At 54.6% G+C, this 26,744-nt stretch overlaps 2 long non-coding RNA genes across 4 annotated transcripts; one reads left to right on the plus strand and one right to left on the minus strand.

The window, feature by feature from the left end:
* Positions 1–1,569: 1,569 nt before the first annotated feature.
* LOC108593252 (uncharacterized) lies at positions 1,570–10,643 on the minus strand. Its single transcript, XR_013522418.1, has 2 exons — positions 8,753–10,643; positions 1,570–2,305 (listed from the first exon to the last, which is right to left on the minus strand). It is a non-coding gene; the product is annotated as an uncharacterized LOC108593252 (long non-coding RNA).
* LOC118144395 (uncharacterized) lies at positions 8,835–25,697 on the plus strand. 3 transcript variants are annotated; one of them, XR_013522419.1, is made up of 4 exons: positions 18,116–19,459; positions 20,945–21,025; positions 21,133–21,251; positions 21,858–22,292. It is a non-coding gene; the product is annotated as an uncharacterized LOC118144395 (long non-coding RNA). The 3 variants fall into 3 exon arrangements; XR_004729196.3 differs by lacking the exons at positions 18,116–19,459; positions 20,945–21,025; positions 21,858–22,292 and adding exons at positions 8,835–9,044; positions 25,477–25,697; XR_013522420.1 differs by lacking the exons at positions 18,116–19,459; positions 20,945–21,025 and adding an exon at positions 8,835–9,044 and having other exon boundaries at positions 21,133–21,678.
* The last annotated feature ends 1,047 nt before the right edge of the window (positions 25,698–26,744 follow it).

Genomic DNA, 26,744 nt, shown 5'->3' on the forward strand with positions numbered 1-26,744 from the left:
GGGGTGGGGAGGCTGACATGGGAGGGGTGGGGAGGCTGACATGTGGGGATTCATGGGAGGGGTGGGGAGGCTGACATGGGAGGGGTGGGGAGGCTGACATGGGAGGGGTGGGGAGGCTGACATGGGAGGGGTGGGGAGGCTGACATGCGGGACTCATGACAGGGGTGGGCAGGTTGACGTTCGGGGACTCTCTCTTGAAAGGGCTGGACATGCCAAGCAAGGGGAGGAATATTCACGTGTTTCCTGGGAACGGGCAGTGAGCTTCCCGGAACGAGTGCAGCTTTCCTTTTTGTCTCTTTATGCTTCTTCCAGTCATTGTCATGGCGATTTTCAACTCTCATGGCACTAAGGGGAGTGTCACTGAGCATGGAAATGAGATGATAATGAGGCTTGAGGCCTTTTTGAAGTGGATTGGTCTGCTATCTTGGTTTGAACCAGTCTCAGCTGCTCTGGTTACAATGGGAGCTTTTTATCCCAGGCGTCCTGTTTCCTAAAGATAAGCAGAGTTAGCGCAGGGCAGAAATTCAGCTCTGTCCCGCAGGCATTCATCCCAGGTAACAGTATCAATGAAAGAAGATAATCACTGGGACGAAACAGGGAGCCCAGGAACAGACTCGCAAAAGCCAGCCAGCTGATCTGTGATGGGGAAAGCCGGCTCTGGTGTGGCCTTTGCCTGGAGGCTGCCGTCCAACACCACATACACAGGGGACGCTGGGGCCACAAGGGAGAGGATGCAAGGGATGCCAGGAGAGAGGAGAGGAGAGGGGACACAGGGGAGGGGACACAGGGGAGGGGACACCAGGGACATAGGGGAGGGGACACTGGGGACACCAGGGACACAGAGGAGGGGACATAGGGAAGGAGATGCAGGGGAGGGGACACAGGGGAGGGACACTGGGGGGTGGAGGACCACAGGGGAGAACTGGGCCAGAAAACTTCTTCCATAAAGACCATTTGGGAAATACCTTCATTTTCGAGGGTCATGGGGCTCTCCCACAGCTACCAAAACCTGCCATTGTGTGAAAGCTGCCAGACGGTGCAGAGACTGAAAAGCCGTGACAGGCTCCCTCGGGCCTTCCCTACAGAGGACGAAACTGGGCAATGAGAGCCCACAGATGCCTTCTGCTCCCTTCCTCCTCTTCCTCCTACCCCTCCTCCTCCTCCTCTTCCCCTTCTTCCTCCAGTTCCTCCTCCTCTTCCTCCTACCCCTCTCCTCCTCTTCCCCACTTCCTCTCCCACTCCCCCTCTTCCTCCTCCTCCTCATTCCCTTCCTCTTCCTCGTTCTCTTCCTCCCCCTCCTCCCCCGCCTCCTCCTTGCCCTTCCCCTCCTCCTCCTTGCATCCTCCTCCTGTCCCTAGTGGGTGAGCCATCAGCAGTGATCAGTCACACACTGAGTCTGGGGATTCTGGTCTTCGTCTGCCTTAGCCTTGCTCTGTAGTCCTGGGTGAGTCCTGTCCCTTCTCTGGGCCTCAGTTTCCCCACTTGTAAAATGAGGAGATTGAACTCGTTCTTGGCTTCCCAAACTCCAGTCTCCACTTCCCACCTTCCGTGTTCTATACACATTACTCAGTCCACATGTTTCTTTAATTCATCTCACTTTCACTTCACTAAATTCCTCTAAAGAGGACACATCATGTCACTACCATAAGCAGAAAATCATTCTCCCCGACCGTAAACAGAAGGTGCTTTGAACGTGAAATGAAGACAGAATGACGTTATTCACAACTAGCTAAGGCCTCATCCGTCCAAAGCTCTGAACCCGATGCCCACTCACAGGGATTGAAAACTCAGACGCCACCAGGGGCAGGAAATGACCTGCATGCAGGATGGGGTCTTATTTGCATAGCAAAGTGATGATGATGATGATGATGATGAAGCTTAAAATCTGTGTTCTTCAGGAGTACGGGCTCACTCAACCCTCATGAGAGCCAGAAGAGGGGCTGGGCGTGGTGGCTCAAGCCTGTAATCCCAGCACTCTGGGAGGCAAGGGGGCAGGATCGCTTGAGCCCATGAGTCAGACACCAGCCCGGGCAACATGGTGAGGCCTCATCTCTTTTGAAATTGTTTTTTAAAAAGAGCCGGAAGTGGCAGGTGCTGTTCTCATCCCCATTTCACAGGTGAGGAACCTGAGGGTCCGAGACGCAGGAAGCTGCTCCATCCTCCAGCCAGGACGAGGAGGCTGAGGGACAGCCGAGGCCAACCGGCTCTGAGTCCGGAGTTTCAACCGCGAATTTTCCACAACGCTGAGGAAATGTTCATCCGGGCTCTGGAAACACTCCGTCCTCATGGTCTAGCTTCCGTTTTCCTAATTTTGGTAAACATGAAAAAACAAACAAACAATGAAAACAGCCCCTTCCCTTTCCCTGTTGGCCTATTCTGAGGAAGCTTCACCCAATGTGCAAAGAGCAAGTGGCATCGGCCCCAGCGTGGGAGCAATAGGGCGTGGTGGGGACTGTGGCGCAGAGAGGGTGAAGTCCCCACCCGAAGGAGAGCAGCAGCTCCGCACACACATGCTGCAGAAAGGAGAGCCCTGTGCCAGCTGCCCAGGCTGTAGGATCCACCCAGGGATCTGGCCTGAACGTGGGCCCACGAAGGGGGTCTACACGTGGGCAGGGCCTTTGCTCCCCTTGTATCTATCCCCAGCACCCATGGCAGTGCCCAGCTCAGAGCTAAGGTGAGATAAATGTGTGTGAACAGAAGAATTCACGGAAATCTCCCTTTTCAACGACTGGGGATCAATTGCATGTTTTAAGTCTGGACTGGGAGTGCTGCCTGGACCTCCGGGTGTGTCCTCTGTCATGTGCTAGAGGACACCCCAAGGTCAGCAGGGGCTTCCGCTGGGTCTCTGAGCTGTTATTCTCTCACCTGTCTCACACAGACACAAGTTTCCCGGGTGGAGTTTAGTTGAGAGATCTCAGTAGGTCATGGGAGGAAACCTGCTGGGTCCTCAGGGGCACAGTGAGCTTCGCGCATTAGGACGGAGCCAACATCTGCGCTTCCTAAAGCCTGAACGTGAATTTCCCTCGACACCCTTTCCTTGGCAACTAGCAAATCAGATCAGTGTCTCAAATCCCCATTCTTCCCAGCTGAGCCCAAGCAGAGTGAAGGGTCAGAGGGTGCCACAGGGTGGACATTGGAGAAGTTTAATTAAAGCCTCAGGTTCAGTCGAGGGGTGATCCTGACCCATCACTGAGGTGCGGCCGCTGCTACTTCATGGAGAGACAGCCCAGCCCTGAGGACCAGAGCCTCGTCTCAGACGGAGAAGTCAACGCCTGACAGCCTTCGCTCATTTGACGGATGCTTCTCCTGAATTCTCCTCTTGGTAATTAAGTGGTCTCCATGGTAACCGTTGAGGCCTTGATGATGGATTAGACAGGCTGTTTTTAATCGTTCCAAAAACAATGCTGGCAGGCACATAAAATCTTCCAGAACCTTCCCGCTCAGCCCAGCCACCAGCAGGTGCAACTGAGGAAGTGAACCCAGGCAACACCACAGCAGAAGAGCCACTGGGCTGGGCCCTGCCAGAGATCCTGACCATAGAATTGTCAGAAATAATAGATCATTGATTTTGCTTGAAGTGACAGCATTTTTGGGTGGTTTGTGAGGTACAGAGAGACATGAGGACGTGTGGCACGGACTGGGCATGGCTGGGACTTTAGTCAGCCAGGAGGAGCTGGTCTAGAACCTGGGCCACACCGCCCTGCAGCTGGTGACCTGCAGCTCACATCAGTGCCGCGTGGCCCTGCTCCTCCCTCTTTCTCATTAGGTCTTTACTGCCCTCCTGGAATGTCAGGCCTCAATTTCCATTCTGCTTAATGAGTCCTCCTGACCGTGCACTCAAACACTGAAATTAATTTCTCCAGCCTGGCTCTGGCGATTTTCATCCTTAATTCCTCCGCATCCCCAGAGTGCCTCTAGGAATGTTGTTTCTTAATTCATCTTCGTGATTTAAGAAAGGAATTGTCCCAGCATGGGGCACCACATGCCATACAGGTCTCACCACAGCCACACCTGGGCCAGGCAGGGCCAGTTCAGAGCTGCTCTTGAGGGGCTGTGGTCACGGACGCCAGGGGGAAGGTCTATTTCTGGTCACAGACGTGTGTCCAGGCTCTGTCTGCAGCCAAACGGAAGCAGCTGCATTTGCTGAAGCCATGTGGCCTGTGGTTGCATGTCCTGTGGCATTTTGCCTGCCTGGCATTTGCTCCCTCTACTTCCAGTAGCAAACCCTGATCGGCTGTGCGCAGCCGCATCTGCCCCCTCAGCTCTCACAACCCCTTGGAATGGCTTTCTCCTGGCCCAGGCATGTCACAGAGGCTGCACCACTCAGCCCTCACAGTCCCCTGGAGAAAGTGGGTGAGGGACAGGTGGGGGATAATTGCATTTCCAAGGTCAGGGCCATCAGCCAATGTAAACAAGCACCTGAGTCACAGTGTTGGGCTCTCTAGAAATCAGGTAAATTAAATACATAATTTCCCAGCATCCCAATGCATTCTGCATGAGCTGGGGTGGGGGAGGCCGCCATTCCTCTGGACTGTTTCTCCTCTCAGCTCTGAGCAGAGCAGCAGGTGGGCTCCTGAATCCCCATCTCCTGGCTCACAGCTGCTGGTCACCTGCCTGACAGCCCCTTCTCACCTGAGCCGGGTGCTCTCTGCCCTGCTCTGCAGAAACCTCCCCAGCCTGGCCAGCAGCCTCGGAGGCTTGAGGAAATGTCCTGGCTGCAGGTGAAAGAGGACGAAGGTGCCGCTTCCCCAGCGGGCTCTGAGTTCAACCCACTGGACACAACCCCTTCTCACAGTCACACGGGCTCCCAGGTTCCCCTGTGGGAAAGGCCAGTGGAAACGGCAGCGTGGGCAGAGGCATCTGTGGCCCCGTGATGGGTGGCTGTGTAAATGGCAGATCTGAGAATTCTCCCGGTCCCAAGCGCTGCCCCATCCCGGCTGCCCCATCCCAGCTGCCCCGTTCTGCTGCTCTTCTCCATTCCTCTCACAACCTCCTGCCCCTCTGGTCCTCACTGAGGACCACCAGGACTGTCCCCAACACTGATGCTGGCCGGGATGTCTGGGTGTCCCTCTCACACGGTCTGCGCATGGATAGGGGTAGGTGCCTGCGTGAGGCCCACTGTCGGGGTAGACCATGGGCAGGCGGCCCACCCAGGTGCCGAGGGAATCCAGGCGGAGTGCAGCGTCCTTTGCGGCAAGGTCTGAGGGTTCTCTGCCCCCAGAGCCACTGTGGCTACGCGCTGTTACATCTCCAGAAGATGTGCCTTGTGTGCCCTCAGCACTTATGAAAAATGAATTCTTTTTCCACAATTTATTCCTGTGCTTTACAAGTTCGAATTCCCGTGGAAAAGCAGCAAGATGACATTAGCCTCAATGATGGCCCTGGAGATGGGTCTGATGATGGCACTTGGTCCACCAAAGTTTCCCACGAGAACAGTAGGGTTGTTTTTGCTGATACCCCAGCCCCCAGTTCAGCTCCTCTCTTGGGAGGCTGAGGGGGTCACGGGGACCTGTTTTCCTCAGTGAGAAATCCTTGCCAAGCACATCAGATGTAGGACATCATACATCAGAAGTCAGGCACAGGGGTGGAGCCCTGGCGCTCCTCTCACTGGATCTGTGGTCTTGATAACATCTTTTCTTCAGGTGAGGTGGCTCATGCCTGTAATATAATCCTAGCACTTTGGGAGGCCACAATGAGCAGATCACCTGAGGTCAGGAGATCGAAACCAGCCTGGCCAACATGGTGAAATCCTGTCTCTACTAAAAATACAGAAATTAGCTGGGGTGGTGGCAGGTGCCTGTAATTCCAGCTACTCAGGAGGCTGAGGCAGGAGAATCACTTGGACCAGGGAGGTGGAGTTTGTAGTGAGCTGAGATCATGCCACTGCACTCCAGCCTGGGAGACAGAGACTCTGTCTCAAAAAAAAAAAAAAAAAGTCTTTTCATCTCTGTTACTGTCAGTGTCCTCCTCTTGGAATGAGTGTAGGACACGTCACACAGAGCCGACGGATGAGGTCCTTACTATGCAGAGGTTGGCACCAAGCCTGGCTGAAACCCAGCAGGTTCTCTACAAATGGTACCTATCACTACCGTCATTACAACTGCTACCCTTTCCTGTTGTCTTTCTATATGTCTTTGCTACCTCGGGAGACGGTGTTTCCCTAGAATATTTCTATTATGGCTCCTGGTTACTTTCAAAGTTTTGTCAAGTCTGAAACAAAAAGAGACAGGAGAAATCCCTGATGAAAAATAATAGCCACCATGTTTCGGGCATCTACTACATGCAAAAATGTGTTAGGGACAACTGGGCTCTGTCTTTTAATGATCGCGACATCCCATTGAGATTTATACTAGGATCTTTTTCCTTTTTGAGACAAAGGAAACAAGGCCCAATGCCTGCAGCCATCGAGTGGCAGAGCCAGCATTTGGATGGAAGTCACGCCCCTCCCTTTTCACCAAGGGGTGTTACCTTCCCGCTGCATCCCTCATTACCTTACTGCGACTACGTAATTACTCCCCAGTTCTCTCCGGCACTGTCCGAAATAGGACAGCACATCTCTCACTTTAGCGTGTGCCGAGAGCTTGTACACATTTGTCCCCGCTGTTTCGGCTGCAGTTGCTCAGTCAGTAGACCTGTCTCAGTGATGACTTACTCTTTCCCCACCTGTGTGTCAGACAGGCTGCCCGGGGAAAGCGTTCTGCGGCTCCCTCTCGGAGATTTTTCTCTCGTGCGAGCATTCCATCCTCTGTGGTAGTTTCCATCACTCTGATGATATTTGCTATATTCATTCATAGTCTTCATATTTTCCTTTGAAGCCTTTAATATATGAATCAAAATTATTTTACACTCACGGACAGTTTCAGTGTTGTGATATCTGAGTGTGTGTTTATCATTTTGACTCTTGGCATTGGAGTTTTTCCTTGCCTTTTCTGTGGTTTGTAATCCTTGGTTGGAAGTTAGACATGGGAACCAGGCACTAACTACAGTTAGACTGTAATCCCAGCACTTTGGGAGGCTGAGGCAGGCTTACTGGTTGAGCTCAGGAGTTCGAGACTAGCCTGGGCAACATGGCAAAACTTTGCCATCTCCAAAAACACAAAAAAATAAGCTGGGCTTGGTGGTGTGTGCCTGTGGTCCCAGCTACTTGGAAGACTGAGGGGAGAATTGCTTGAGCCTGGGAGGCACAGGTGAGCTGAGATCATGCCGTTACACTCCAGCCCAGGTGACAGAGTGAGGCCCTGTCTCAAAAAAAAAAGATAGATAGATAGACATGGGATAGACAATAGAAATGGAGGTAACAGTACTTGTACCTGAATTGGCCGTATGCTTCTGCTTTAACTAGGTCCTTATTTGAGATGGGAGGTGAATGAATCCAGTTGAGCTGGGTTTAAATGTCTCTTCTATGGTTTCTCTCAGTGTACCACAAAGCTTCAAACTCTGCTGGTGTTACCTGTGTCTATAGCAGGCATTGAGTTACGGGAGAGTTTTTCTCAACGCTCTTGCTCCGTGCTCTGCTTTAGGCTGTGTTTATGACTGTGCCTCAGACAGGCTCTCTCTTTCCCTGCTTGCCCCTCTCCCACGGGTTCTGTTTTGACTTGTCAATGCCTACACACCTCATGATGAGGGTGGGGACATTCTCTGTTGTCCTGGGTCAGCGCAAGTATTAGGTAGGCTCTGAGCCACTGAGACTCCAGGAAGAGGCTCACCCAGTGCTCCTGCTCCACCTACGGTGGCATCCAAATTCTGCCTGTCGTTCCAGTGTTTCTTGCGTGGGAGTTTCCAGCCCTCTCTCAGCAGAAAGCATCTCCCACGATCTGGGCCTAGGGTGTTTTTGGGCCTCCCCCGGGAGTCTAGTCACAGTGGGTCTCTGTCTAAGGCCTGGAGGCAGAATGATTTGTTGCCCCATCCCCCACCCCCTCTGTGGTTTAAGATTTTGCTCCATGGGTGAGACTGGAGAGGAAGATCTGGGAAGGCTCTATTCATTTCCTGCAGTGACCCGTATACCCTCAGCCAGGCTGACACCGTAGAAGGGCACTTTCTTCGCTCTCACCCTGGCTCCAATATTTCCTTTGAGTAAATAGCAAGCTCCGTGGAGAAGCCTCTGAAAATGGCTGCACCCTGCCCGTGTATCTGTGCCTACTAGGATTCTGCACGCACTGAATAGAACATACATATGGAGCTCGAAGAAATTTGCTAAACACTTTGGAAGTAATGTTCTTAGCAGCATTTCTAGAAGCCTGTGTTAACCCCACTCCCTGTCCAGGTTAAGCCAGTTGTTCCTGCCCCATCTCTTCCTTGGAGGCACCATGGAACCCCAGCTCTCTACGGCTTTAAGGAAATCCAGTATGATTTTGTAGATTACCTGGCTATCCTCGACGCTGGTGCGGGGATGATGTTTTTATAGGAAACCACACATAACCCTTTCTGTTAAGGGCACTGCTTTCTCTCATGACCTATTAGTGAGAAATGGGTCGCTTCACCACAGAGAGCTAAACAGAGCGCCGGAGAACGTAGTTTGTGTTCTAAAGAGTCATGTACCCATTCATGTAGAAACACTTTAGACTACGGAAGATGCAAAGGATGGCCCAGCAGACTCTGCCATGCCTGGAATTTTGTTAGTCTTCACATTTTCCCCTTAATCGTATAAATAGAAATGCTGAGGTTGAGAGAAGCGGCACCCTTTGCACCATCACATCATTCCACAGCATTGGTGCTCAAGCACGAACCAGTGTCCCGAGATGGGAAAACTTACCTAGTCAAGAACCATTTGCCCAGGGCCCACTCTGCACCGAGCGCTTTAAGCATAAATGTGATGATGTGAGTGGAAGGAACTCAGTGCTAAGGGTGATGATGTGGGAGAAGAGCAGACGGCGCAGCAATTCGCTCTCTGGGTTCCCCCGTGGGCCTGGCCTCATCTTTCCCGTCTTTGCCTGGAGATAATTAATCTGCACAGCTAACGTTATCTGTGCTGGCGCTGGTGATGAATGCTGGGATCATGTAAGACACAAAGAGGACGGCAGCTGAGCGTCTTTGCTTGTCTTACGGTGAGTTTTCTGATGTAGGTTTGTGGTCGGCACTGATGTTTTATAGAAGGTATTTCACACGTATAAATGTCTGGTTAACAATTCAGTCTGAGCCTGGGGTAGACACAGGGGCTCAGGAGAAATTATCCTGCCTGTGCGAGTAAGACTTTGCAATTTTCCAGTATTTTAAATCATTCTGAGGGGAGACTAGAAATGCCTGTCGATCGCCCCCAATCCTCCATAAATCCTCCGCAGCAGTCTGGATGGCGAGGAGGCTCCTCCTGTGCCGTCCGAGGGAGGGGCAGGAGAGTAGAGCTCAGGGACTGAGAGGCAGTGGCAGGAAGGAGCTGCAGGAGTCCCCTGGAGCACCCCAGCCGGGGGCTGCCACCCTCCCCCCACACAGGCTGTAGACCGCCATAAGCCAGCGGACACCTGCTCCAGACTCCAGGGGCCTTCTCCGTGGCTGCAGCCCCACCGTGAAACACGAAACCGCACACACAGTAAGTGAACAGAAGATGATTAGAATGAATTAAGGGACGAGCACTGCTGAGGCCCAAACAGGCCCGCGTCCCTGAGGAGGCAGGAATCCGGGCTGAGCAGCAAGGGGAGGGGAGTCTATGGCTCCATGTGTGAGAGGAAGAGCATGTTCAGCAGGGTTCGGCTGCGGGAACAGGGATCCCAAGTAACAGCGGCTTAAGGTCCAACCTTTCTACACGGCTGCTCCAGCAGCCCTGGCTACCCCTTCCCTACTGTGATCCAAGGTGGCTCCAGGCATCCACTTCCCTCCGGGGGCAAGTGGAGAGAAAGAAGAGGGCAGGCTTTAGGGGGCATTTCCCCCTCATCCCATTGGCCAGAACATGACAATGTGACCACACCTTGCTGCGAGGGATGCTGGGAATTGTAGTCTTTATTCTGGGACCTCATGTGTCCTGCTAAATCCTGAGGACACTATTGCCACAGCACAAAAGAGGAGGAGAGCACACTGGGGGCCGCAGTCACTGCCCCAAGGCTGTGCCCAGCGGGAGAATCAAAGCCCTGAGGGCCTTCCCATTCGTAACTGTAAATAATTAGAGATGAACAAGGAGGAACCCAAGAGAGAAGTCTCAGCTGGGTCGGGTGACTCCCCACAAGGTTATGGAGAGAAAGAGATTTCAAGCAAGCTGGAATTATAAGTTCATGAGGCTGGTTTTCCTAGAAGCAATTAGATAATACAAATTTAGAAATTAAAAAGACAACAGCCAGCTCCACGTGGGAAGGATGTGGAAATTGCTTGTTGGAACGTTCATGCTGCAGCAGCCAGCAGAGCCCCCCTCGATGCCTAAGGGTGTTTCTGAGTTGCTTTTGTGCTGCTGGACCCTCTTTAGCGGCCACTGCTCTGGTTATTCGTCATGATGACGAGTCATCTAATGCATTTCACAAGACCCAGTGTCAACTGTCCTCCCTTTGCAACGTGATTCAAACACAGCAATCTCCCAAACAGCTGTTTCCTTCCCAGGAAGCTCACCTTGGCAGACAGGCCGCTCTGTCCCTCTGGCCGTGGAGCTCAGTCAGCAGGCATGGGCGACGCCGCCGCTCCATGTGCACACGGGACCCAGACTCCACACGGGAAAAGTGCCATCTGAAAGGAGAACTGGAATGCAGAACTGGTCTCGCTGAGACATTAAAAAGGAACACCCCCCGTATCTGTACGCATGGAAGTCAAAACCGCCAGCTGTGTGAGGACCAATCTTCCTCTCTCTTCATGCGCAGTTTTCTGCACAATAGCCACTAATGTGTCTTTCATTTCTGGGGACAATTGTCCACCCCAGTGTCAGATGAAGGAGAATTATCTCCAAGATACAGTGCAGGAGCACGACCACGTTTCCTGTGCTGAGGCTTTCTCTGCAGCTCTCTGAACCTGTCACTCAACACATCTGCAGGCAGACACCACAGCCTGTGCTCGGGAGGCAGCCCTTGAAAGGAGCCAGGAGGCCCAGACACACACAGGCACCTGAGCCCAAGTCTGGGCCATGATCCAGAAACTAAACTCCCAGGTCTGTCTCTAACTGTGCGCTTCAGCAGTGCGGCCCACCTAATCCATCGCTCTCTCCTGTGGGGGGAGGAGAACTGCAGCCAGTGAGTCTGCTCTTTCCTCTGGAAAGGTCGGGAATGTCAGAGGAGTGGCAGCAGTCAGCCACCTTCCAGGAACCCTGAGCTGCTCTGTGTCCCCAAGGGGCGGAGCCTGCAGCTGCTGGGGTCTGGGATGGGGGGCTTCACACTGGACACCTGAGCTATGCAGGCTGTGGGGGGCTACACAGAGGCCCAGACAGGGGCTGAGGGGCCACCAGCCAGGGCAGAGCAGCTCAGGGAAGGTTTCCAGGCTCCCTGCAGTGAGGAGGGGGTAGGAGGCACCGAAACAAGGCCCCTCCCTCGTGGATCTGCAGGGCCTGGGCTGGTCTTATGTCAGCTGTTGCTACCACAGAAGTCAGGGTTCCGAGGTGGAGTGAGCCCAGGGGTGACCTGGTGATTCTGCAGCCACTGTGACAAGGTGTGGAGTGTCTTTCGGGTCCCCTGCGGTCCCTTGTTAGAGCACCGAGTCACGTAACCCATGTGCCCCTGGGCTTCCCAACGCAGCACGGGCTTTCCTGCAGGCCCTCCTTCACCTTTGACAGGAAGGGTGGACTCCGAGGAATCCTCCTCTCCATGAGGATGTGGGCGCCTGCAGCAGCCGCTCCGCCAGGGCACGTGTGTCCGCAGACCCGGACCTCGGGAAGGGATACAGGTGACCAGAGCAGTGAGTTCAGGAACGTTCGGGGCCAGCTGGTGCCCACGTGAGGAGCCTGCCCTCCCAGGTCAGCTGGTCTCCTGGCCTTGGTGCTCTCGCTCAGTGTGGCACAGCCACCTGTGCCCTGCTCAGAGGACTCCAGGGCTCTTCTAGGACTGCCCGTCTCTCCCTGCAGGTCCCTCAGTCAGGGATGGAGGCTGCAGAGTCATCCCTTCTCCACTGTCCAGGCCCGGCCCTCAGGGGGCAGAACAGGAGCCTCCCTTCCCAGGAGGAGGCCCATGTGTGGCTGAGGGCACCTTGAGAAAGCAGTAGCCGCTGCCCGCGTGGGACCCGGGAGGCTGGAGACAGGCACTCCAGGGCCTCCTCCCATTGCCAGTGTCTCCCCTCTGTGCCTCTGGTCCCTGGCACTGCAGGGGCCCAGGGTGAGGAATCTACACATGCTCCTGCCCCCAATGCAGGCAGATAAATCAGTGTCCACGGGGCAGAGATTCCAGCATGGCAGGGATTGGTGAGGAGCAGCCTGTCCTGGGTGCAAGCGATGAGGCGCTCAGAAAGACTGGGACACAAGCATGGGCTGTGATTCTCAAGCACATCAGGTTGCCACTTGGGGTGGGTGCCTCCCATCCCGGGCTCATTGCCTGGTATGGCTGATGTGGCAGCATGCCCCCAGTTCCATCACCCAGAATCTATGCAATAACGAGAGCCTGCGGCAGCTCCATGAAGCAGGCATTGTCATTCTCCCTTTTGTGCCAAGGAGGAAGCTGAGGCACAGGGAGCTTAAGTCTCCTGCCCCATCTCTTATTCCTAAGAAACATCTGCGTCTGGGCGGACATCCAGGCAGCCTGGCCTCAAGTCTCTGCTCTCAGCTTCAGTGCTGGGAAGATGCTGCCCTGAGCACTCAGGAAATGGTCTGAGGCCCATTGCTCTAGCCTTGGAAAGAAGGCCTGGCTGCACTTCCCCTTTGGAATCCACCCCCAGACTCTGGCTCCTGCAGAGACCCTGGAGATCCTTCCCCATCCTCCCTCCTCACAGGAGAGTCCTCCCGAACCCTGCCCCAGCACATGGCAGCCGTGTGCTCAGTTTCACTTCCCATCTTTGCCACATCAGCCTTTTATTATCCAGCAAAACGTAGCTACATCTGCTTTCCTCTGGGTCTTTCTCTGTTCTCCCCTGGGTCTTCCTCTGTTCTGTTCCCTCTTCCTGAAGCTATTCCAGCTTCTGTTCCCCCACTTGGGGGTGGGAGGGTTGGTGGGAGCCCCAGCGTTGCTCTGACCCTGGCTGAGCCTGCGTCCCCGGGACGTCTGCAGCAGGCCCGTCTCCCGGCTACGTGCTTTTCTAGGGTGATCCTCACCTGTCCCTCCCTCGCGACTCAATCCTCTGGATCTCCAGGAGTTACAGGGCCGGCGTTACAGGGCCTGCGTCACCGGCATGAGTCAGGCTCAGCCCTCCTACTGCCGGGGCTGAGTGTCCAAGCAGTAATTGGGCTGCATCATCTCCCGATGCTGGTCAAGTGGTTTCTCTGAAATCACCCTGCAGGGTCCCTGAACTGATGTTAATCAGCTTCAGTCTCAGTTATTTCCTGGACTGGGTCACCTGTACCCGAGGCTCCCAGCTTCAGCCAGACTCAGGCCTCCGGCATTTCTCAGGTCGCCTGGTGATTAACCCTCTCAGTCAGGGATGGAGGCTGCAGAGTCATCCCTTCTCCACTGTCCAGGCCCGGCCCTCAGGGGGCAGAACAGGAGCCTCCCTTCCCAGGAGGAGGCCCATGTGTGGCTGAGGGCACCTTGAGAAAGCAGTAGCCGCTGCCTGCGTGGGACCCGGGAGGCTGGAGACAGGCACTCCAGGGCCTCCTCCCATTGCCAGTGTCTCCCCTCTGTGCCTCCGGTCCCTGGCATGCATGGGTCTACTCAGGAGCCAGCCTCAGGCATCTAATGTGAGACCTCACATCTCTGTTCACAGAAGTTGAAGCAGGTGCTGCAGGGAGATGAAGCAGGGAACCAATCTCTCCTTTTTGATGAGATATTTTCCCTGTGAAGTGCCCTGCACTTTGCCTTCTGTTTCCAGGAGCAATCGTCCATCTGCCTGTCAGATAAAAGACCCAGACGCAGTCCCAGATGCAATCATGACTCTCAGCACCGAGGCGAGGCATCCCCTTCAGCATTCTGATTGTGTCTGTTTTTCTAACACCATCGTCTGAGTCTGTCCATCAGCAGCAAAGCAGCCTCCTTAAATAGCTCCCGCAGGACCTGTACACACGCACACACACACGCGCGTGCGCGCACACACACACACACACACACGCACGTCCAACCCCACGGCAGTGCTCTAGAAGCCAAACCCCAGGTACCTCTCTGTCAGACATTGCAGGAGTGCTGCCAACCCAGTAATCACCCTAGATTCAAAGTGAGGTGAGAAACTGCAGCTCCCAACCTCTCAGTTATTGACTCTGTGAGTGACCTGTGTCCCTCAGGGGGAGCCGAGCCTGTGACTGCTGCGCATGCAGGGTGGGAAATCCAGACTGACGGCCTGAGTCCTCCAGCAGCTCACGGGGTGCAGAGCCCCGGGGAACCTGGGCAGGGCTTCAGGGTTATTGACCTTCCAGGGCAGACCCGAGGCCGGGTCCACTCTCAGCAGGTGGTTGTCCTGGTTTACCTGCAGTGCCTGGGGTTCTGCAAGTCCTAAAACAATCCCCCTCCACCTCTTAGACCCGGGGCTCAGGGGCAGCTTTCAGGGCTGTGGCTGTTGCTGCCATGGGCATCTGGGCCCCTGGGTTAAAAATGGAGCGGGCAGTTTTTCAAAGTTTGATAAGTGCTGTTGGTTTGATGACACATCGCAATGGCCACAGGTAACAATCCACACGGGGGCTTCACCTCTCATCATTCCAGCAGCCCCCATCACGTGTGGAAACGCACCTTCTGATATCAGGGACATGTTCCCCCCATCCAACCTCCTGCTTCCAGGAAGATCCTGTGCTCATATATGACTCCGCCCCCATAACCACCACTGATTGGCCTATGGGTGGTCACCTGGCCCCAGACAGGCCTATCGGAAGTGTTCCCTGGGATTTTTCAAACTGGAACTGACATGAAGCCAAGAGGGGGAAGAGATGGCATGTTTTCTGGCATATGGAGAAGGCTGCTCTCCTATGACAAAGAGCTAAGCCAGTCTCATTAGAAGATAGAGGCGGTGGGGCTGGACCATGCAGGGCCGGCTGCTCTGATGCTCACTGCACATCTGACCTGCTCTTTGATTGCACACCCCGAGCCTGAGAGCAGACCCTCAGGCCCTCTGCAGAGAGTTCAATGCAGAGGCTATTTACAGAGGTCTAAGTAGGGGTGGGCAACCTGCACCCCAAGAACTGGAACGGCAGGGAAGCTGGTATTCGCCGTAAGCCCCAGGGCACAGGCGAGGAGCTTTGTTTCTAGAATGCAGGGAGGGTTGTAACTCTGGGAGAGGGGTCATGCGGCAGGATCCGAGGTCTTATTTGGGGAAAACCTCCATTGCCAAAGCTCAGTCAGGCAGGCTCCAACCTCTGTCTCCTCCCACCCTCGGGCTTCTATTCACTCTCATCAGCTAAATCCAACAGAATGCAGGGGGCAGGGAGCCGCACTGGTGCCGTTTCCAGAGGTCAGCCTGCTGGGCACGGCGATGTCACAGGAGGGCACAGAATCGATGCAGAGGGGCAGGCAGAGAATAGCTTGTGCAAACAGCCCTTTGTGTATTCCTTGAGTCGGTAGACGTTCCCATTGGCCTTAGCATTTCTGAGTTGCATTTATCTTATTTGACTCCAAAAGTCCTATTCTGTAACTAACTCCCCAAGGACAGTAAGTTTCTCAAGCCAGTTACTAAGTCCAGTACAGGGGTGGGTGAAGCTCGGTAATGCTTGTTGGATGACTGGATGAGAAGGCGAGAAAGCACCGCAGAGGCTCCATCCCCGCTAGACAGATGCTGCCCTGGTTTCCTCGTGTTTCCCAACCTGAGGCAGCATCTCTGTCAAAGCATCTATGATCGTGGCCAAGGTTACTTGTGATGGAGCATGGACGTTCTTGGCAGCAGAATGTCTCTTTTCACGTTCTTTTATCAATCCAGCCGCCCAGCAGTGCCTGAGAGGGAGCAGACGATCCATTCATGTTGTGTGAATGAAGGGGCACATGAGTGGATGATGGATACATGATAAATGGATGGGTGGGTGGATGGATAAGCAATGAATGGAGGGGGAAATGGATGAATAAATGAGTGGAAGGGTGGATGAGTGATGGATGAATGACAAATGGATGGATGGGTGAATGGGTAGAAAGATGTGTGGGTGACACACGGATGAGTGTGTGGATGGGAGAATGAATAAGTCAGTGGGTAGATAGGTGGATGGGCGAATGGATGGATGATGGGTGTACAGACATGCAGATGGGTGGATAAGTGGGTGGATGATGGATAGATGCTAGTGACTGTTTCCACACCATCAGGAAGCCGAGTGCCCCGAAGAGAATTAGCACTGGGGCTGAGACTTTAGAAAGGCAGCGTCCTAACTCATCTCGGTGACCCTTACAGCTTAACTCCCACACTCCAGAAACTGCCCCCTGGGAGGACCCTGACCACGAGGCGTCCTTACTTCATGATCTCACCAGGCTGAGCAGCTGACCTTCCCTGGGGGGCTTCACATTGAGTAACTGCACTCACAGCTCCACACCATCCTCTTGAACTGAGCTTTGCCAAGGGCTGCTTCTAATTCCAGGTCGTATTTTGCTGCAGAAGTTTAACAAGTGCTGGTCTCTCCCGGCTCTACTACAGAAGTCTGTGGGTCTCAGAGCAGCTCAATGGGCAATTAAAATCCAGGACGTGGGGAGGGGTCAAGTGTGTGCTGATGTGGAGAACGAATGGACCGAGGAGTAGCAAGATGAAGGGTCCCTCAAGTGGACCTGAACACGGCACCTATTCAAGCTCAGCCTCTCAGCCACAGCAGGCGCCTTTAGAGCAGGTATTTAACTACTACTTTTACCTTTTAAGAACAGGCTAGAGCATTTGCTTTCCCTTCTCCCTCTGGGACACAAGAGCTTGAGCCTCTCAACATTAATCAGGCTGAGTCACCCGTGTGAAGACTTATTCCTCTTCATGGACCACACCGATTCTCCAACCATTAACCAGGCTGACTCCAGGCTACCCAGGCTAAATCTCCTGGAACTATCCAGGGAAGTCCCCAGATGTTAATTATCTCTGTTGTCCAGTTATTTTCGAGACTGAGTTTCTAACCGTGAACCAACGCCAAGCCCCCGCACGTCTTAGAATCATTCCCCAGGAGCTGGGCCAGGAACGGTGGCATCCGCCCGGCCCCACGCTGGACACTGCCCTGGTTGACTTCCTGTCATTCACCAGGGTGGCTCTCTGGACAGGAGGCCACCCCAGACCCTGTACGTGAGTGAGCTGATGGGACAGTGTTCAGTCCTAGTCCTTTGAGCATGGGCCGATCTGTCCATGAGGCTTCGGAAGCCACGGGGCTTGGTGTCCGGTCCTCGGGGAGAAGGGTTGCTGTGAGCTGGAGAGGAGACAGTGGAGGCAGCTTCCCGAGGAACACGGGAGAGATGCCAGGGAACTGCAGGTGGCCCTGGTCCTCTGGGGAGGGCTGCAACTCTGTCCAGAAGGGATTCTTAACCCTTCTCAGGTGCTGTCTCAGCCCTCAGCATGTCTGGGCGCCCTGGCCCGGTCCTCCTGCAGTTCCTCTAAGAGACTGGTCGTGTGGAAACCTCCCAGGAAAGACCAGGACTGATCCAGTCTCACAGCCCCTTGCAGGGTCGGCAGTGCTGCCCAGGCTCCGGTTCCCTCTCACCTGAGATCTGTGTTAGGAAGGAGGCTTCTTCTGCCTGACACTCCGCCTTCTGTGCAACATGCCGTTTGGGCTGAACTCATCACAGAACCCGAAGCTGAGCTGGGCTCAGGACTGACGTGAGAGCTGCACATAGTGGCATTTCACCGTGAGGACATGGGGCCAAGCAGGTGATGCCCCTCGAGTCCCAATCCCAGGTCCACATCCCCACCATGCTCTTCTCTGACTGAGAGCTGGCTCAGGCTTGGGCAGTGGGTAAAACCAGAGGGAGACAGAGGCAGTGCCAGGTGCCTCTGGAGTGTGTCCATCAGGGCCTCTTGGGGGCAAGAGAAGGAAACCCCATTCAACCTGGATTAGAGCATGCAGGAGCCATCCTGACTCCCCGCACCAGCCAGAATGAGCAGGATTGAGAGGCTGAAAGGGTCCGCATCCAGTTTTCCTGGTCCATCCCTGGCTCGTTGTCCCTGGATTCGTTTATGTTATGGGAGCGCCTGTGTTCTTTTTTCTTTTTCTTTTTTTTTTTTGAGACGGAGTTTCGCTCTTGTTACCCAGGCTGGAGTGCAATGGCGCAATCTCGGCTCACCGCAACCTCCACCTCCTGGGTTCAGGCAATTCTCCTGCCTCAGCCTCCTGAGTAGCTGGGATTACAGGCACTTGCCACCATGCCCAGCTAATTTTTTGTATTTTTAGTAGAGACGGGGTTTCACCATGTTGACCAGGATGGTCTCGATCTCTTGACCTCGTGATCCACCCGCCTCGGCCTCCCAAAGTGCTGGGATTACAGGCTTGAGCCACCGCGCCCGGCCGCGCCTGTGTTCTTTTCCATAATTCCAGCCGTGTGTTTGTTTATGTTAGGATAGCCCCTTCATTAGCTAGTCTAGGAGGGGTCGTCCCTGCAGGTGGCTGGCTGCTCCATCTCCAGCCCACACCCCAGGGCTCACATCCAGCAATAAATGAGCTGGTTCTGGGACCGCCCACACCAGTCTTAGGACTCTGATTGGACCCACACAGGTCACGTGCACATCGTGAACCAATCGCTGTTGAGCTCAGTGGCTCAGGGTTCTGACTGGCCCTGCCAGGAAACCTACCTAACAATCAGCGGCCATTAGTGCAGAGGGGCAAGACTGGCGCCACGAGGTGGGGACGCTTCTGTTGGCTCCCTCGACTGTTCTGGAAACTGGGAGGTCGCAGAGGGGCCACCCCTTCCTGATACCCACAAGGAAACACTGTCGCTTCTCATTCCACAAGTGCCCTAGAGCCTGTGTAGCAGCCCAAGCCCTGGGCAGAACTATGGGAACAGAACTGTGGGACCGAGACCGTGGGAACAAGACTGTGGGAACGGGACCGTGGGAACGGGGCCGTGGGAACGGGGCCGTGGGAACAGGACCGTGGGAACGGGGCCGTGGGAACAGGACTGGCCGCAGGGCTGGACTCCCAGCTGAGACCCCACTCAGAGATGCACCTGGCCTCCTGTGTGGGGAGGCGGGCTCAGCCCAGTGGGAGTCAGGGTCTCGGACGCCCTGTTCTTGGGTCCTGTCTGTGAATTCTAGGGACTCAAGTTCAACGTGCTCTGTTGTCCTGAAGGGATTTCCTGCTGTGACTCCCAAAATGGGTGGTGGGTTTTACCTGCGTGATTCCAGAGGTTGTGTTACTGCATCCCAAGGCGCTGCGTATGTCTCCTGGATCTGATTTGCTTCTCATTTGTCTGTGCCCTGGCTCTGGCTACTGAGGACTCCAGTAGCTGAGTCACAGATGCAGGGAAGCTCAGGCCAAGAATGGAGCCATTTTCCAGTGTCACCCTCACTCTCAGGAAAGGATGTGGAGCTCCAGAGAATGGTGGTGGCAGCCAGGAATGTAAGTGAATGAATGAATGCATTCATGCCTGGATGAATGTGTGAGTGAATTCACCTGCGGGTGAATGATTGAATCATGAATGAATGAATGCACTGCAGAGTGAGTGAGTGAATGAATGCATGCATGGGTGAGTGAATGAATGAGTGTATGTGTGGGTGAGTGAGTGAATGCGTGCATAGTTGAGTGAGTGAATGACTGAATGCATGCATGGGAGAGTGAGTGAGTGAATGAATGCACGCACAGGTAACTGAGTGAGTGCTGCTTGGTGGTGACTGGCAGAATAGACCTGCCTGCCAACTGCTACCTGGGTGTTCTGTTCCCTTCATCCAAGACCCTCCTGTGTCTGGGCGGAAGCCCTGCATCCTCGCTGACCACCCCCCCTGCTCCACATCACACTGCCGCATCTCAGGCACTCTCATTCTCTGGGAATCTGTGTCCTCACTTTATCTCATCGGTCCTGGCATCCTCTCATGTTAGGACAGGCACCCTGTCCAAGAGGAATAGTGGTTTGGCACCGCCTCCCTGGCAGGAGGAGAATGAGTCTCATGAAGGCTGAGCAGCTGTAATGAGGCTGGGAGGGGCAGGAGGATGGCTTCTCAGGGGCTGGGCCCAACGCTGACCCAGAACCCAGGAACTGTGGTTTCTGCACAAAGTTAGCAGTGCAGGAGATGGGCCAGAGACATGGACAGACCCAGCATGTCACCATCTGAGAAGAGTCCATGTGGCAGGCGTCGAACCCCACCTCTAAAGACAGCCTCTTGCCCTTCCTCAGACAAGGGCCCACCATCTCAGGCCAGGGGTTGGGGTGAGGTCTGCCTCAGGTTGTGCTTCTACAGTGGGCATGAGCCCCTGACCCAGCCAGTCCGACACTTGCCAGCTCAACACTTGTCAGAGTGCCAGCTGAGCAGTGCCAGCCAGACCAGGCGGAGCCCAGAGGCTCTGCTCCCCTGGAGATGCTGAGGGAGATACTCTTACTCACGCTGCAATTTTTAACTCTTCTTTACAGGCATGCTCTTCAATGCAAATTTTTCTATAATTAATCTGAATATTTTTAAGTATGGAGTACCATGCGAGATGCCGTATTTGTCCCCTTGGGCTTTTAAAATAAATCTTTTTGGGCTCCACAGCCACCGCCTGCTGTGTCCTGAGTAGCCCAGGCGTCCTGTGACTCTTAAGAGTGCCCGGGAAGCATCTGCCATGTGGATGCTGGGGTTGTGTTTCAGAATGAGCCCGATGGAGAGGAAGATGCACAGCTCTCCAGACAATAGAAAAACCTCCTGCTGAGGCCATCAGGGGATCAGAGGGTACAACGTGCATCTCCCATTCTCATGATCCTGGAAGATGGGTGGATGAGCATTCAGCCCATGCTCACCTCTGGGATCCAGAAAATAGACTCGATTTTCATGGAATTTCAGACCCTTCCTCATGGGTCTCAAGGCATCGTCGGAGCTTGAGGTTTCTGAAGAAGATCTTGTGTTCTTCTAGGTACAAAGCAGGATCAGGCCTGAGTCGCTGTGACCTACCACTTCTCCTCTGAGAAAGGACTCTGGCATACCTGAAATGGAGGTGGATATTCCCCTAGTCCTGGGCTTGGTCCTCCTCCATTTCTTTTTTCAATGTCCCCTCTTCTCTTGGGTAATTCGGGCTTGGCCCTGGCCCTTGGTCTTTTCCAGGCATGTTCTCCATGGCTTCAAATATCATCCACCAGCCCTTCTGTTCAGAGCTGCAATCTGAAGACCCCTTCACCAGGGACCTGGCTGCAGCCTGCTCTGAATGAGGAGAGGAGCAGTGGGTAGGATCTTCCCTCCCCCAGGGACCTGGCCACAGCCTGCTCTGAATGAGGAAATGAGCAGTGGGCAGGTCCTTCCCTTCCCCACCCCTTCACTGTGCCTGTTTTGGCCCCTGACACCCAACAACACACCTGGCAGGCCCACCAGAGACCATGTCCTGTGATGTCACCAGGCCCCATGGTGCCACCACAGAGAGCAGAGAGGACTTCCACATTGTCCCTCTCTCCACGCTCGCCCAATGACCACCATTGCCAAAATGTAACTGGACACCAGCTGGCAAGAAGTCGGGTGGTGGAGAAGGAGTGGCCATCAGCTGAACACCACTGGCAGTATTTAGGGAGATGCTGGGTGGGAAGATCTCAGGTCCACGAGGAACTGAGCCTGAGAGAGGGAGCACCAAGAAACAACGCTGGATGCTGAAATCCACAGGTGTGGGAGGTGTGGACCCAGGATGCAGTGTGGCGGGTGGGTCAGAGGCAGGATGGGGCGCCAGGCAGGGCAGAGCCCACAGTGGCAGGGCCCACAGACTCAGCGAACCTCACAGTCATACGAGTGAACCCCACCACCCTCTGCTTGGCATAAAGTGGGGGTCCATGTCTCGGCTGCAGGAGCTCCCGAAATGGAGGTCATAATCACAGAAAGAGGAAGAGACAGTATGGACGGAAGCAGCAGCAACGAGGAGACCTTTGCAAACTAAACGGAACAGAAATAATTTCCAGAAGGATTAATGAGGAAACAATTCGTACGGGCGCGGGGGCTCACGCCTGTGATCCCAGCACTCTGGGAGGCCGAGGTGGGCAGATCGCCTGAGGTCAGGAGTTCAAGGCCAGCCTGGCCAACATGGCAAAAGCCCGTCTCTATTAACAATACAAAAATTGGCTGGGTGTGGTGGCACACGCCGATAGTCCCAGCTACTGGGGAGGCTGTGGCAGGAGAATCGCATGAACCCTGGAGACAGGTTGTAGAGAGCCAAGATCACACCCCTGCACTCCAGCCTGGGCGACAGAGCGAGACGCTGTCAAAATTAAAAAAAGGAAAGAAAAGCACAAAGAGGTAAGGCGTATGCAGTTTGTTTCTGTGAGAAAAGTGAAATAGAGAAGGATCCAGAGACACAATTAAGAGAGCTTTTCTGAAATCTAAGAAGGGTTGAAATGAAAAGACGTGAGATATTCCAGGTAAAGTCAATACGGATTTATCAACCCAGGCTACTTTCTCATTTCACTAAACTTCAAAGGGAAGTGGTTTCAGACAACAATAGCAGCAAAAAAAACCAAGTCATTTGTCAGCACTGCTCAATTTCCTTAATTTACAGGAAAACTTAGACTGGCTCAAACTTTTCCAAGCAAAATGGAACATTAGAAATAAGCAACCGTGAGCTCCTCTTGAAAGACATCTGTGAGTGCCACTCGGGAGAGGCAGAGAGGCGTGAACCAGGGCCACACAGGAGGGGCAGGGAGGCGTGAACCAGGGCCACACAGGAGGGGCAGGGAGGCGTGAACCAGGGCCACACGGGAGGGGCAGGGAGGCGTGACTGAGGGCCACTCGGGAGAGGCAAAGAGGAGTGACTGAGGGCCACATGGGAGGGGCAGGGAGGTGTGAACCAGGGCCGCACGAGAGGGGCAGAGAGGTGTGACAGAGGGCCACACGGGAGGGGGGGGAGGTATGACCAAGGGCCACACGGGAGGGGCAGGGAGGTGTGAACCAGGGCCACATGGGAGGGGCAGGGAGGCGTGAACCAGGGCCACACAGGAGGGCCAGGGAGGTGTGAACCAGGGCCACACAGGAGGGGCAGGGAGGCGTGAACCAGGGCCACACGGGAGGGGCAGGGAGGTGTGAACCAGGGCCACATGGGAGGGGCAGGGAGGCTTGACCAAGGGCCACACGGGAGGGGCAGGGAGGTGTGACCGAGGGCCACACGGGAGGGGCAGGGAGGCGTGACCGAGGGCCACACGGGAGGGGCAGGGAGGCGCTCTGGGGAGCAGGGTGGCTGGTGAGCCGGATGATCCTCCTCAAAACACCCAGGGCCCAGCTGTGGCGAGGAAGCCCACAAAGCGTGGTGGCCTGTGTCACCTGGATGTCATGGAAAGGTCCCCACTGCTGCTGCTCAAGTGAATCTGTGCGAGCATGGATACCCACGTCCATGCACACATGCACTTTAGCAGAGATGGACATTTAACTGCACACCCGTCCTTATTTCCAAATCTGGCACCCTAGGTCTCCCTCCTATTTCTCCGAACCCTACTGACCCAGTTTGGGTCATCTCCAGCCACATGTCTTCTGGAATTCAGACCAGGATGACCCCTGCCGCCACCCTCCACTAACACAGTGGACCCACACAGTGGGGGTGGGTGAGTGTGCCCCTCTCCCTGCAGCAGGGACCAGGTGATACCAGAACGGGTTTGCCCCTTGCTCAAGGCTCTGCTTCAGCCGCTGCTGGGCACCTTGTGAGCCTCCTCTGGGGACCACAACATCCCAAGCGCAGCAACGCATCCAGCAACGCATCCAGCAACGCATCCAGCAATGCATCCAGCTTGACCCTGCGTGTCCTCTGTGTGTTGGTGGTGGGGAGGGCTGGAGGCCCCTCTGGGAGCTGTGCAGCGGGTAGCCAGGTGAGTGCTGCTGACTTTGAGAGAAGTGATAGTTGCCAGTAGTCACAGTGGCTGCACACCCTCACATTGACATCCGGCCCTCTGCCCCCCAGTGCTTTAGGAAGCTGGCACTGCCCTCTGTCCCCCAGTGCTTTAGGAAGCTGGCACTGCCCTCTGTCCCCCAGTGCTTTAGGAAGCTGGCACTGCCCTCTGCCCCCCAGTGCTTTAGGAAGCTGGCACTGCCCTCTGCCCTTCAGGCCCTGAGCTAGGGGTGGTGGGGGAGCAGAACAAATGCAGACTCGGTTGTCCCTGGAGAGCTGGGACAAGGACAGGAGGGCAATGGCGGGGAAGCATCACTGCCAGGCAGGTGGGAATCCCCGGAAGAGCCATTCCGCATGCCCACTGCCTGGCCGTGGCCTCCTTGATGTCCCCAAAGCATCTCACCCACACCATTGCCTCAAATGTAACTTCTGAGTCTACTTTGAAGCTGGGATGTTGAGGGCCGAGCACAGGCGCCCAGCAAAATGGGTTGAGTGAGCAGGAGCAGCCACCAGGTCACACAGCGCCTTCCCCACCTGTCTGCTGGCCACGTGCCCAGCATGGGCTCACAACAGCCAGGAGGTGGGAGCAGCCAGCGGACGCCAACAGCGAGTGGATGCTGGAATCATGGGACGTCCACGGACGGAGCCTTATTCAGCCTAAAGAGAAAGAAATCCTGCCACTTAAGGCAGCATGGATACACGTGGAGGATGCTGTGCTGGGTGAAAGAAGCCAGCCACAAAGGACAAATCCACACAGTGCCTTATATGAGGCATCTGAAATGGGCTCACGGAGGCAGAGAGGAGCACAGGGGGCTGGGGGAAGGGGAGGGGGAGCTGGGGGGTCCAGGGGCGTCATGTATCGCTCATACAGCATGCGTTAGTCCCTTCTCGAATTGCTGAAAAGAAGCTCCCGAGACTGGGTAACTTGTAAGAAAACAGGTTTCATTGGCTCCTGGTTCTGCAGCTGTACAGGAAGCATAATGGCGTCCGCCCCTGGGGAGGCCTCAGGGAGCTTTTACTCATGGCCGAAGCTGACCAGATCTTTCGAGAACTCACTCACCATCACAAAGCACCAAGCCGTGGGGGGTCCACCTCCCTGACCCAAACGCCTCCCCGCTGGCCCCGCTCCGGCATTAGGGTTACGGCTCCACACGAGGTTTGGGCAGCAACACGGACCCAAACCGTCTCAGAAGACGCATGCCCCGAGGTCTGCTGCAGTGTGTGCCACATCTTATGTGAAATGCTCTTATCACGCTCAGAAAAAAGCCAATAAACAGAGGGTGGGAGGAGCTTTTAGCTGGCGTGTTGACGGCCCGACGGTGGCCATGGTTTCGCGAGTGCACACTCATCCCCAGACCCGCCCAGCTGCACACGTGAAACACAGACAGCTCTTTGTCTGCCAACCATTCCTCAGTTCAAAGGTTTTTGAAAAGGTTAACTGGTGAATTGTATGTTACGTGTATTTGACCACAGTTAAAAGAGGTTTTAAGGGGAAAAGTTGGTGTTCTTATCGTGTCTATGGCATCATCTTTTCTTTTACATGTATACGTGTGTGCAGGGCTTATAACTTCTTCCTCCACAATCATATCTGTTTTCAGGCACTCTACAGTGAATCACCGTGATAAGAAAATACAAGGCATCTTTTGAAGATGCCTTGGAGCCTCCTCTGTGTCTTTGAAAGTCTTTTGTTGGGGTCCAAAGTGGCTCCCGCCGGAGGTCATGGCACTTGCGAAGGCGAGGTCATCAGTTCAAGACTAACCTGAGCAACCTCATAAGCTCAAACTGATTGGCAAAAAAAATAAAAAAAATAAAATAAAAGTCTTTTGTTGCAATGTTTGTGAAAGTTACACTGATCAGTGTGGACAACAGCCAGACCTCTTTCTCCATAAAAGCGGGCGGAGGGGACGAGTGAAGTAACCTCGAGGGTCCTGTGGTCACCGCCCGTGCACAGGTTCAGATGCCCATGAAAACTGGAGCTGGCAGCCAGCAGGGCGGGAAGGAGACAGGCTGGGAGCTGGTGCTCAGGGACTGCCACAGTTATCCTGAAACTGAGCTTCCCCATCCCAGCCCTGTTTCAGGAAATCCTCATCTTCCAGCCGCCGACGCATCCTCCTGCCTTCTTGAAAGCACAAACTGTGATATTGCCTCTGTCCGCTTTGAGGCCTGTTAGGGGAGACAGAGGTCACACAGGAGCACAAGACACCAGCAAAGGTTCCCAGATCCTACCACTCCTGACCATGCTGTCCCTGCGGATGGAGGGATGCGGTCGCTCAGCTGCGGGATGCCACAGGCCTCATGGACATCAGGCTAAAGGAAGGAAGCAGTGTCACCAACTGACCAGACCCTAACGGTCCTGCTGCCCCGGGCTGCCTTGAGAGGTGGACACGGAGACCCTTTACGAGGGGGCATGAAGGGTCATTGTGGTTCCCTGGTAGCAGCCATGCCTTCTGAGCAGGGTGATGTGTGTGGAGCCCACGCAGTCCTGTGGAAACATAGTTCTCAAGGCCAATTATGCCCTTGGACACACACATGCCCTTGGACACACCTATATAATCTATGAAAGTTCTGAGACCATAGGGGCCCCTCTTTCTATTTACCCTTTGTCCATTGTGCCAGTGGGGAGGTCCCGGGCACCCCGACTTGCCCATCCCATCCCTCGTTTTATATGACTTCAAGTGACCTGTCTTTTTTCCTGCCTAGAACTTATCACAAGTTGTAATGACTTATTTGTCTCTATGATTATTTGTTAAATGTAGGATTTCCTGCCTAGACTATAAATCCATGCAGTTGGGGAACAAAGGGCCATTTTGATGCCAATATCCAGCACGATGCCACTGGACATTTGCTGAAAGCATGGATGATTTTT

The sequence above is a fragment of the Callithrix jacchus genome, chromosome 9 (genome assembly GCF_049354715.1).
Source record: "Callithrix jacchus isolate 240 chromosome 9, calJac240_pri, whole genome shotgun sequence".
NCBI lineage: Eukaryota > Metazoa > Chordata > Mammalia > Primates > Cebidae > Callithrix > Callithrix jacchus.